The sequence below is a fragment of the Fukomys damarensis genome, unplaced genomic scaffold (genome assembly GCF_012274545.1).
Source record: "Fukomys damarensis isolate Sample0158 unplaced genomic scaffold, DMR_v1.0_HiC HiC_scaffold_9, whole genome shotgun sequence".
In the NCBI taxonomy this organism is placed as follows: domain Eukaryota; kingdom Metazoa; phylum Chordata; class Mammalia; order Rodentia; family Bathyergidae; genus Fukomys; species Fukomys damarensis.
In genome coordinates, this window is record NW_022900921.1 from 28,344,822 (window position 1) to 28,356,761 (window position 11,940).

The following is an 11,940-nucleotide window of genomic DNA, read 5'->3' on the forward strand; positions in this document are numbered from 1 at the left end:
CTGGTTTTTTTTTTTTTTTTTTTTTTTTTTTTTTTGGTACTGGGGATTGAACTCAGGACCTTACACTTATGAAGCACTTACTGAGCTAAATCCCCAGTCCAAGACTGAGTTCTTTGGGGGCTCTGGGGAAGAGTCACTGCTGAGCTCTTTCAGGTTATTGACAGAATGCAGTTCCTTGTTGTAGTGCTGAGTTCCCCTGCAGGTTATCACCCAGGGGGGCCACCCTTACCCCCTAGATGTCACCTGTATTTCTTCCATGTGTTCCCTTCAACTTCAAAGCCAAAAGAAGCTCTCCCTTGTGTTGAATCTCTCATACTTTGAATACATTTTGCTGGGGGAAACTGATTGGGCATGGCCCACCAAGGATAATCTTCCTATTTTAAGGTCAACTGATGGAGACCTTAATTCCATTTGCAAAATATATTTTACAGAAGGGCTGGGGGTGTTGGCTTAGTGGTAAAATACTTGCCTAGCCTGTGAACCTCAGCTTGTGCCTAGAACCACACACACACACACACACACACACACACACACGCACGCACGCACAAAACCTGTTTTGCAGAAAACTTGGATCATTAATTGAATAACTGGGAGAAAGTGCATATAAATGGGGATGGAGATCTTAAGGCCCTCTCAGAATTCTACCAATGCCATGAAAAAAAGTGCTAAACTAATGCACTAAAAGGTATAGTTGGAGCATAAAGAGAAGGAAGAAGTGAACATATAGTGTTTTCCTGCCCAGCATTCATTCTGGTTCAATGGTGACACCTTGATTTTCTGGTAAGGAACTATCCTTTCCTCACCTCCTCCACAGGCCTCTAGGGCTGGGAAATATGGCCTATGTCTGGCCAGTTAGCACATAACATGGGCTTGAGTCTAGCCAATCAGAGTATGGCATCTCTAGGCCACAATGATTGGTTCAGAGATAAGCGTAAAAACAAATTAGGCCAACCAGTCTGCCTTGGGACTTTTGCCAGAACTTTAGGGAAAGAGGTACTTCTTTCCACTTGCATCAGTAAGCAGGTAGACTAGACTGTAGGCTGCAGGGCTATAGGGCTGTACATATTAATGGCCTTCTTTGTCCTTTTTTTTGGTTTTTTGAGATGGGGTCTCACTATGTGGTTGAGACTGACCTGGATGGAGCTCACTATGTAGCCCAGGCTGATCTCGAACTCACAGCAATCCTCATGCCTCAGCCTCCCAAGTGCTGGGGTTACAGGTGTGTACCCCCATGCCCGGCCTTCTGTAACTTTTTTTTTCAGCTTTAATTGAGTTTATTGGTACATTTTAGGGATACAGTACAGTTACATTCATTGTTGGGATCTCCTCTGTAACTTTTGATGCTGTGTACATGTGTGTGCGTGCGTGTGCGTGCGTGTGTGTGTGTGTGTGTGTGTGTGTGTGTGTGTGTTTGGTCTGCCTGCAAATGAAACCTACACATAGGAAAATAAAGCAACCAGGGAAAGAAGGAGAGAGGAATGCTGTGGCAGGAAGCCTCTAAGACTGCCCTGCTCTATTTTCACCTCCTGGGATCCATACCTTTGTATAGCCCCTTTTCACATTGAGCCAGAGCTGTACTGTGTGTCCAGTAGAATTTGCAGAAGTGATGGTTTTAGACTTCCAAGCCCAAGTTGTAAAAGGCATTGAAGTTTCCATCTTTTTTTTTTTGAGACAAGGTCTCACTATGTAATTGAGACTGACCTGGAACTCAGGTCTCGAACTCAGTGATCCTCCTGCCTCAGCCTCCCGAGTGCTGGGATTACAGGAGTGAGCCACCATGCCCAGCCTGAAGTTTCCATCTTGATACTTGGATCATTCACTATGGGGGAATACTCAGGCAGCATGCAGACTCCCATTTGAATGCTGCAGCCTTGACTGACATATAGCTTGCAATCTCACCAGGGGCCTTGTATTAGCTTTCTATTATTAAAATAAAATACCTGAATATAACTTATGAAGTCAAGTGATTTGTTTAACTTTCAGTTTTTGGAGGCCAAACGTCCAAACAGCATGGCGTAAGGCCTAGGCTTTCATGAGGGTTCTCCTTAGCTGTGTCACCTTCTGGAGGATGGCAATGGTGGCACCTGTATGGGAGCCAGTGATTGCCTGTTGATCCATAAAGCCAGAGATAGGAGGAGAGGCCAGGCTTGCCTCTAACAACACTTACATGAGAACTAAAATTCTACTAGAATATTCCGTAATCCACCTCAAGAGCAACGTCTTGTGACAAAGTCTACATCACCCAAAGGCCCACGCCTTTTCCCAGTACCACAGTCATGCTGGGAACCAATACATGGACCCTTGGGGAACATTCAGTCATGTACAAACCATAGCAGACCTCAAGCTATAATCATCCAGCTAAACTGCTCCTCAATTCCTGGCCATCAGAAACTGAGAAATGGTCATCAGATGCTGTTGTTTTAAGCCATAAATTTTGGAGTAATTTGTTATGCAACATTTGAGAAATGGTTGATTTCTGATGATATTGAGAGCTTGAATGTACACTAGAACCAGGGACTCATCTACCACATCCCTAACCCCTTTAAACTTTTTTACTTTGAAGTTGGTCGTGGTCGTGCACACCTGTAATCCCAGCACTTGGGAGGCTGAGACAGGGGGCTTGCCCTGAGTCTGAGGTTAGCCTGGGCTCCATAATGAGTTCAAGACCAACATGGACTACATAGAGAGAACCTGTATCAAAATAATAATAATAATAATAATAATAATAATAATAATGATAATAATAATAATTTTTAAATTTTGAGCTGGGATTTTGCTAAATTGTCTATGCAGGCCTTGAACTTGTGATCCTCCTGAATACCTGGGATTACAAGCATGTACTATTGCATTTGGTCCCTTTAGACTTCTTAGTTATAGCTGAGTGTGGTGGCACATATCTATTATCCCAGTATTTGGGAGGCTGAGAAAGAAGACTGTGAATCCAAGGCCAGCCTGTATTACACAGCAAGGCAAGACTCTGTCTTTTTTTTTTTTTTTTTTTAGAGTACTTCTCAATCATCCAGTCTGAGAGTGTAGCTCAGCTCAGGGTATTGCATAGCATATGCAAGGCACTGGGTTTTATCCATAGCACCAAAAAAAAAAAAAAAAGTTTTATTATATGAGCCAATAAAACCAATTTGAATAGACTTCTGACCCTTTATCCAAGGAGTCCTCACTGACACAAGGTAAGTTATGAAAAATGAAGGCAGAATGTTAGCAGTTTACTAATTCTGCTACAAAGAAGCAAGCTGTTTGAAGACTTCTTGCAAAAGGAAGGCAGGAGGATTAGGACAGCTCTTTCACCACCGATTTAAAAGGGAACAGGTTGGAACGGCAGCTGTTAAGTCCGTGATGAAAGCAAAACTATGAAATATAGGAGGAGCTCATTAAAGTGAAAGCACTTTTGTCAGTTTTTGATTGCACCTGAGGATAGACCTTGTCCCAGGGCCAGACTCACACTGGCTCCTTCCTCCTGGGGAGAAGCCAGCTCTGCTGGAGAACAGCTCTGCTGATGTGCACGGCTTTTCAGGTGGAACAGGGAGAAAAGGGCTCCTGGGGCAAGTGAGTAATACAGTAATCCACAGGGCGGTTGTGCAGCGTGTGAGATGGGGAACGAGGTGAGCCCAGGGTGCCTTGTAGAGAGTGTGAGAGGATGCATGTGGCCTGCTGGGATCAAAGCAGCTCCCTCATGGGCATTCAGACAATTGCTGTCTATTCCCTTTTCCTCTAGCCACTCAGTTTTTTTCTGTGTGTCACCCTTCCCTAGGTGAAAAGGCGATTTCTAGAGGCCATCTCCCACTACGGAAGCCTAACAGACTAGATGCACCTCTTCCTGCCATACTATAGTCAGAGAGACCTAAACTCAAGAAAGTTTCTCTCTCTCTCTCTCAGGACTGTGTATCCAGGGAATGCAAAATGACTTGGAGGTCTGGCCAGGTGGAGGACTCATCTATCCCTCCTTCATCAATATGGATAAAATAAAGCTTACCCTATCTAGGGGGTATGTGATCCAGACCTGGCCAACCAGAATACCACCTCTCTCTGTCTTCAGCGATTGGTTTGAAGTGAACAGTTAGCTGGGGATTTAGCTCAGTGATGCTGCTGCCTGCTTTGTAAGCACAAGGTCCAAAGTTCTATCCCCCGGTACCAAAAAACAAACAAACAAACAAACAAACAAAGTGAACAGCTTACCCAAATCAAACCAATGGTGGCAACTCTGGATTTTTTTTTTTTTTTTTTAACCAGGGATCAAACTCAGGACCTTGTGCTAATGAGGCAGGCACGGTACCACTGAGCTAAGTTCCCAGCCCTAGCCCCAGGGTTTTTGATGGAATTATCAATTCAAAGGCTTTGTGTACCACAGAGGTTGGCATATGTGTAGCAAGAGAGGCCTCGGGATGCTGGCAGCCATCTATAAATCTCAGATGGAAAGCTGGGCATGGTGGTGCACTCCTGTAATCCCAGCACTTGGGAGGCTGAGGCAGGAGTATCGCTGTGAGTTCGAGACCATCCTGGGCTACATAGTGAGTTCCTGGTCAATCTCAACTACATAGTGAGACCCTGTCTCAAAAAAAACAAACCAAACCAAACCAAACCAAACAACCCCCACAAAATCTCTTTGAGAACCACTTTGAGAATAAATATAATAAATTAAAAGCAGAGTCAGAGGGCTGGGCATATAGCTCAGTGGTAGAGCACTTGCCTAGCACACAGGAGGCCCTGGATTTGAGGCTCAGCACTAGAATAAACAAAAACAAAACACCCACAGGCAAATTATGTGAAGCACAGATTTAGAGTGACATTATTTCAGAACTGTGTGATCCAGAGACATTTGAAGTATAACCACCACCTATACTTTTCAGTTACTTGAGAGGATACATTTCTATTTATTTATTTGTTTGTTTGTTTTTGGTACTGGGGATCGAACTCAGGACCTTGCACTTGCATGGCATGTGGCGGAACCACTGAGCTAAATTAAAACCCCCCCCCCCCCCGCTTAGGCCAGCTTCAGTTATGACCAAAAGTCCTAACTGATGCAAGAGTTCAAATACTGTTACCAGGAAGTTCCTGAAACAAAATAAAACAAAACAAACCCCCTCATTATCAGTTGTGTAAGTCAGTAGTTTAAAGGAAAAAAAAAATAATGACCTTAGGAATAGGGTAGAGATGAATTGGACTTGGGTCAAGAAACTTTCAAATCCTATTTTACCACTGAGCCCAGTGTGATGGTGGGGAAGGAGCTCAGGTTCTCTAGACCTTAGTTTCCACACTTTTTTTTTGCCTTGCCCATGACAGGCAAGAGCTCTGCCACTGTATTACATCCTTACTACCTCCCTCTTTTTGAGACAGGGTCTCCTTAAGTCACTAAATTGCCCAGGCTGGCCTCAAATTTGCAATCCTCCTACCTCAGCCTCCTGAGTAGCTGGGATTAGAGGTGTGTGCCTGACACACTGTGCCACTGTGCCTGGCAATTGCCACAGCACTTTAGGAAACGGTGGGCACTTGCACTGTCTGGCAGACTTGTTGAAATGGTGGAATGGCAATACATGTGAAAAGGCAGATCCTGGTTGCCGCTCAATCTATAGAAGTTTGCTACGAAACTTTCCCAGATGGATACACACACACACACACACACACGCGCGCGCGTGCGCGCGCGCACGCACACACACAAACTCTTCTTAGCAGTTTTGCACATTTGTTTCTATTCTCCTGCATATTGGAGTCTCTTCCATCAACTGCTTTGGATCAGAGTAGAAAGGTACCATCTCTTTGCCCTGGCTTCTTTCTACAGCTGGGCTGTAGGGACCTGGGGTGAGACCAGCAGGGTTCTACTCACAGCTGCCTATATATACATTTATAAAACAGGACCTGTTCTTCTGTAGCAGAGTCTTGAGCATGGATTCCAAAAGTTTGCAGAATTATCTGTTCTTTTCAGGGAGAATTTTGGGGAGGTGGGCATAATCACACACACCTTTAATCCTAGCTGCTGAAGAGACTGAGGCAGAAGTATTGCCAGTTTGAGGCCAGCTTGGGCAATTTAGTGAGAACTTCTCTCAAATTTTTAAAAATAATAAAAGGATTAGAGTTGTAGCTCGATGGTAGAGTACTCCTGGGTTCAATCCCCAATACTGAATGGGGGTTGGGGAAGAGACAGAGAGAGACAGACAGAGAAAGAGAGAGACAGAGATAGAGAGACAGACACAGAGAGACTGAAACAGACAGAGGCAGAGAGACAGAAAGAGACAGAAACAGAGACAGAGAGATAGAGACAGAATGAGAATGAACACGAATTTGGAGGAAACAAACAGTATCTAGCCTACCATTCTTCACTCCTTTGTTGGTGGCAATGATAGTGGTAGTGGTGACTATCACAGTGGGGGGCCCAGGATTTAGCTCAGTGGTACCCCTGTGCCTGCCTCACAAGTGTAAAGTTCTGAGTTTGATCCCTGGTACCACCAAAAAAAAAAAAAAAAAAAAAAAAATCGAGTGCTCACTTTGGCAGCCCATATACTAAAACTGACTGTCAGAGTGGAGCCTACTCACAAGTAGAAACCACTCTTCCTTCAGACCAGTGCTGCCTGACAGAAATTTCTGTGGTGCTGGAAGTGTTCTCTATCGTGTCTTCCCATACTTGTCACATGTGACTGTTGAGTACTTGCCTCACCAGGGCAAGGTCCTGAGTTCAATCCCTGGCATGTGCACACACACGAAAGAAAGAAAGAAAGAAAGAAAGAAAGAAAGAGAAAGAAAGAAAGAAAGAAAGAAAGAAAGAAAAAAAATGAAAATTTCAAGAGGGCATAAGATAAAAATCTTCTTTCTACATCTGTCCCCAGCCACTTAACTCTGCCTTCCCAGAGGCAACCAGCATTTCTGGGGGCCTCCTGTGGCCCTCCAGATGTTGTCCACAGGTAAACAAACTAATTTGTGGTACTCACTGGTGTGGCTTACCACATATTTCCAATTCTATTCTCCTTCCAGGCCTATAGGAGCTATGCCAGGTGTCTGTGTGTAAAGAAACAAAACGAAACAAAGCTCAAACTTTGTGGCTTACAACAAGTCTTTTTTTCAGGCTGATGGATTCTGTGGGTTGGGAATTCAGGCAGAAATCAACAGAGGATGACTGCTGTTTGTCCCACAATGGCAGGCTTGTCAGTCAGGGTTACTTACATGGTCAGGTGCTGGAACCTTGGAAGCTCATAGCAGGACTGTACTTTTTATAGCTACACTGATGCACAGCATAATGACCATTCAATAATCAATAATGGATGGTGGTCCCACAAGATTATAATGAAGCTAAAAAATTCCTATCACCCAGTGACCATATTAGGTTTTTTTTTTTTTTTGGTTTTTTGAGACAGGGTCTCACTATGTAGTTGAGACTAACCTGGAACTCACTATGTAGTCCAGGCTGGTCTCGAACTCACAGTGATCCTCCTTCCTCAGCCTCCCGAGTGCTGGGATTACAGGCATTCGCCACCACACCCGGCTCGACCATATTAATTTTTATAACATCAGAGCACAACACATTACTCACTTGTTGGTTGTATTGCTGGCATACACCAATCTACCGTGCTGCCAGTCTTATAAAAGATGGTAATAGACACTGGGGTATAGCTCAGTGGTACAGCACAAGCCTAGCTTATCCAAGACCTTGAGTTTGATCTCCAGGATTGTGAAGAAAAAAAAAAAAAAAAGAATAGCAATTTAATTATGTATGGTGCATAGTATTTGGTAGTGATAATGAACAACTATGTACCTGGTTTATGCATTTACTGTGCTTTAATTATTATTTATTTGAAATGGAATCTTACTATGTTGTCCAGGATGGGATGGAACTCATGGACTCAAGGAATCCTCTTATGTTAGGCTCTGGAGTAGAAGGTATCCTAGGCATTAAGTGACATATTACTGCAGTTGTAGTCATGTGGTTTGCTTTGATCAATGGAATATGTGCAGAACTAACTTGTACTTGAAGGACTATTGTATAATTTACCACTATTTTTTTTTAACTTGGACCTTGCACTTGTGAGGCAGGCAGAGGATCCTCTGAGTTGAATTCCTGGCCCACCACATTTTTCTTTTACTGCCTGACATTATAGAAGCACAAACTGAGATGAATCCCTGTCATCCCTTATCACTCTGGGGTCTTGGTCTACCATGAATAGAGCTGCCCCACCCCCTGACAGCCATGTTGTACATGAGAAAAAAAGTGTTGCGGTTGTGTGGGGGTCTCAGTATATAGTTCACACTGGCTTTGAACTCACTATGTGTCTGAGGCTGGCTTTGAACTCACAGCAATCCTCCTGCCTCATCCTCCTGAGTACTGGGATTACAGACGTGCTACAATGCCTGGTTTAAATCTATTTTAAATCACTGAAACTTGAGGAGGGTTTGTTACTTTAGCTTAACCTAGTCTATCCGGACCCCTCTTACACAATGGTAGCAAATCTTACATGCTGCTTTACACCTTGGTTTTTTTGGTACCAGGGATCGAACTCGGGTCTTTGCGCTTGCAAGCTTGTTTTTTTGTTTTGTTTTTTTGTACCGGGGATTGAACTTGCCTTTGCACTTGCAAGGCAGGACACCAAACCGCTGAGCTAAATCCCTGGCCCCATTTTTTTTTTTAATTGTAATATATCTTGGAAATTGTTTATATAGGTAGATAAGCATCCCCATACCATTTTTTTTCCCTTCTTTCAGTAATGGGAATTAAATCTGGTGTCTCTTACAAGTGATCTGCCATTGAGCTACACACTCAGCCCACTCAGAGTTTTTTGGTTTTTTTTTTTTTTTTTTTTTTTTTTTTTTTTTGGGTATTGAGGATCGAACTCGGGTCCCTGTGCTTGCAAGGCAGGTGGTGGAACCACTGAGCTAAATCCCCCGGCCTATTCTTTTTTTTGTTGTTTTTGTTGTTTTTTGCCACTCAGAGTTTTTAACAGCTACATAGTAGTCCTGTATGGAAAGGACTAAATTGTATTTAATTCGTTTATATTAAGAGCAATTAATGTGATCTATCTTTTCAGACAATGTTACAGGAAATAACCTTGAGGATTCCTTCTTTTGCTTGAATGCAGTGGTTTCTGTAGGTCAAAGTTTTATTTATTTACTTATTTATTTAGAGACAGGGTCTATGTAGTTGAGACTGACCTGGAGCTCACTACGTAGCCCAGGCTGGTCTCGAACTCACAGCAGTCCTCTTGTCTCAGCCTCCTGAGTGCCATAGGTCAAAGTTTTAGAAATGCATGTCTCAGATGGTTGGTGGCAATTTCCCATTTAAAAGATATCACTTTGTCTGATAGCTCTGACCTCTTGTCACTTGTCTGCACACCCTTGCTACTGCCCTAACACAGGGCACTGTCATTCCTGTAATGGTTCCTCCTAAAAGGAGGTTAGGTGTACCTCAAAATACTTAGGTACAATCATGCCAAGTCTGGGTAATTTAAGCAGACAAGGAACTGCCTGGACAGCCTGGGGTGCTTGCTGAATCCCCCTCCCAAGGAAAGGCCTTGCTTGACTCCCTCCCTCTCCCTTTCACTGCCTCCACAATAATTCTGCATGATTTCACTGATGTCTTGTGTTGATCTCCTGCTTGGGTTTAAAGACCTGGTTGGAAACATGGTACAGCTACTAGGGATCCAGGACAGGAAATTGTCTCCCCCTTTGATCTCCCTAATGGGAGGCAGAAGCTGCCTTTATAACTCATAGGATTCCTTCCAAATGGGAGGGTGCTCAGATGCTCAGAACCAGTTAATAACAGTTATGTACCAATCAGCCCCCTGTCCCCATTCCTACCCCAACCTTCACAGTGCAGCCCAAAGCTCTTTGGGAAAGTAAATCTGATCACAATACTCTTCCTTTGCCTAAAGCCTGCCGCTCCCCACCTGAAGGTTCCCCTTTACCTTGAAAATGAAAGGCAAAATCCAGGAAGCTCCTAAGGCCTTAGCCTCATTTTGTGATCCCTTTAAATTCTAGCCTCATGCTCTGTCCATGGGTACTGATTACAGGAGCCCTTTCTCCTCTCTCTATGGACACCTGAACTTGCAGTGTTCTTCTATCTAGATGTTCTTTCTCTCCTCTACCCATTAACATGATTTTTTTTTTTTTGACACAGGTCTCACTTTGTAGGACAGGCTGGTCTTGAATTTGTAACAATCCTGCCTCAGTCTCCTGAGTGAGGGATTTTAGGGATGGGCCACCACACCCAGCCTCACTCCATTAACTTTGAAACACACACACTCTCGTTTAACCCTCAGGTCTCACTTAACACAACAGCCTTCTTCTGGTGAAGTACCTGCCCTTTGTCCCATTGATCACTTGGGTTTTCTCTTAATTCCCAAATGTTTGCTAAATATATTCACTTTTCTCCTACTCCACTGCCACCTTGTTAGTCTCCTGAAATTCTCTAGCCTCTCAACTGCTCTCTCTGCTTCTAATTTTAGCTGCTTGTGAGTCCATTAGTCAGAGTGGTCATTTTAAAGTGTAAACCATCCTTTCAAAGTCTTCACATTTCACTTTTGCTAAAAAAACTCCTCACTGTGGTCTACAAAGTCAGTGCCTTTGCTCCAGTCTCATCTCAGACCACTGGGCCCTGGACACTTCTTCATTAAACCTATTCTAGGGCCAGACCGCACCTGCATCACAAGTGCAAGATCCTGAGTTCAACCCCCGGTACCAAAAGAAGCAACAAACAAAAAAACTTATTCTAATTTTAGAGCTTTTGGACTTGCTGTTGCCTCTGCCTGGGCTACTCAAATGTCACCCTCCTGCCCTTTAAGCTTGTAAGCAGAGAGCTTGGCTAGCTTGCTGACACCGACGTATTCCTCAGCAACTGGCTCCGTGCCTGAGACAAAGCAGGTGCCCTAAGTATTTCTGAATGAATGAATGAACGGGACTAGAGAAGCCTAGTTGAATCCGGCTCTGTCTTTCTCGATGACTTTGGGCAAGCTTCCATTTCTTTCTGTGCTAACTGGGGGTGGAGGAAGTGGGGTGTTGAGCTAGAAAGTGTTGACTGTTGAGACCTCATCTTATTAAAAAGCTTTTGCATAGCAAGAAAAACTACCAACAGGGTGAAGAGACAACCCAGAGTGGGAAAAAAATTTTACCAGCTATTCCAATAAAAGGCTATTATCTAGAATATATAGAAGGTATTGATTAGTTGTAAAATGTTGGTCTTGTTTTCCCCTTAGACTTCGGTCTGGAGCCAACCACTTAACGTCCAGTGCCTCCACTCCCCACCTGTATAATGGGTGTGAACGAATCCCAACGTTCAAGGGGTGGTAACGTTGTCTTATAAGGCAACAGAGGCAGAGGGCAGTTGAGGCAATGTCGGAGGAGAGAAATCATAACATCCGGCCACGGGGGCGAGGTGGGTGCTACAGGCTATCGGACCGGAGGCCAGGGGGACGAAGTGGTTGCAGTTATCCTCCTCCCAGCTTCTCCTCGCTTCAGTCTCCAGACTATACTGCGAGGCACGTGGCCTAAGGTGGCTCTAGGCCAGCCCGCAGGAAGCCCGCAAGGTACCGAGCTTGGCCTTCACAAAACGCTAGAAAAGCTTTCCGTGATCCAAAGGCACCCGGGCCACGCCCCGGCTGATGGTCCAATCAGTATGCCTTACTGGAAGGACCTACGCTTCCTTTATTCAATTACACATCCGGTCTCCTGGGCGTGACCCAGAGGACCCACCTCAGGCTTCCAGAAGGACTGGGCGCTAATTGGCAGTCTTGTATCCTACGAAGGCCTAGAAATTCGAACCTAGGGGGCAAACCCCGCCCGCAGACCAACCAGGAAGAGGTGACGCAGTAGTCCTGTCCACCTGCCCCTTTGAACAAATCCCAGGCTGGGAGGGCGGGCACGGTGGCGGACAGACCAATGGAAAGACGGCGCGGGGAGCAACTGCCTTGCTATTGGCTGAGTAAAGTAAACAGAGGGCGGGGTGGGGCG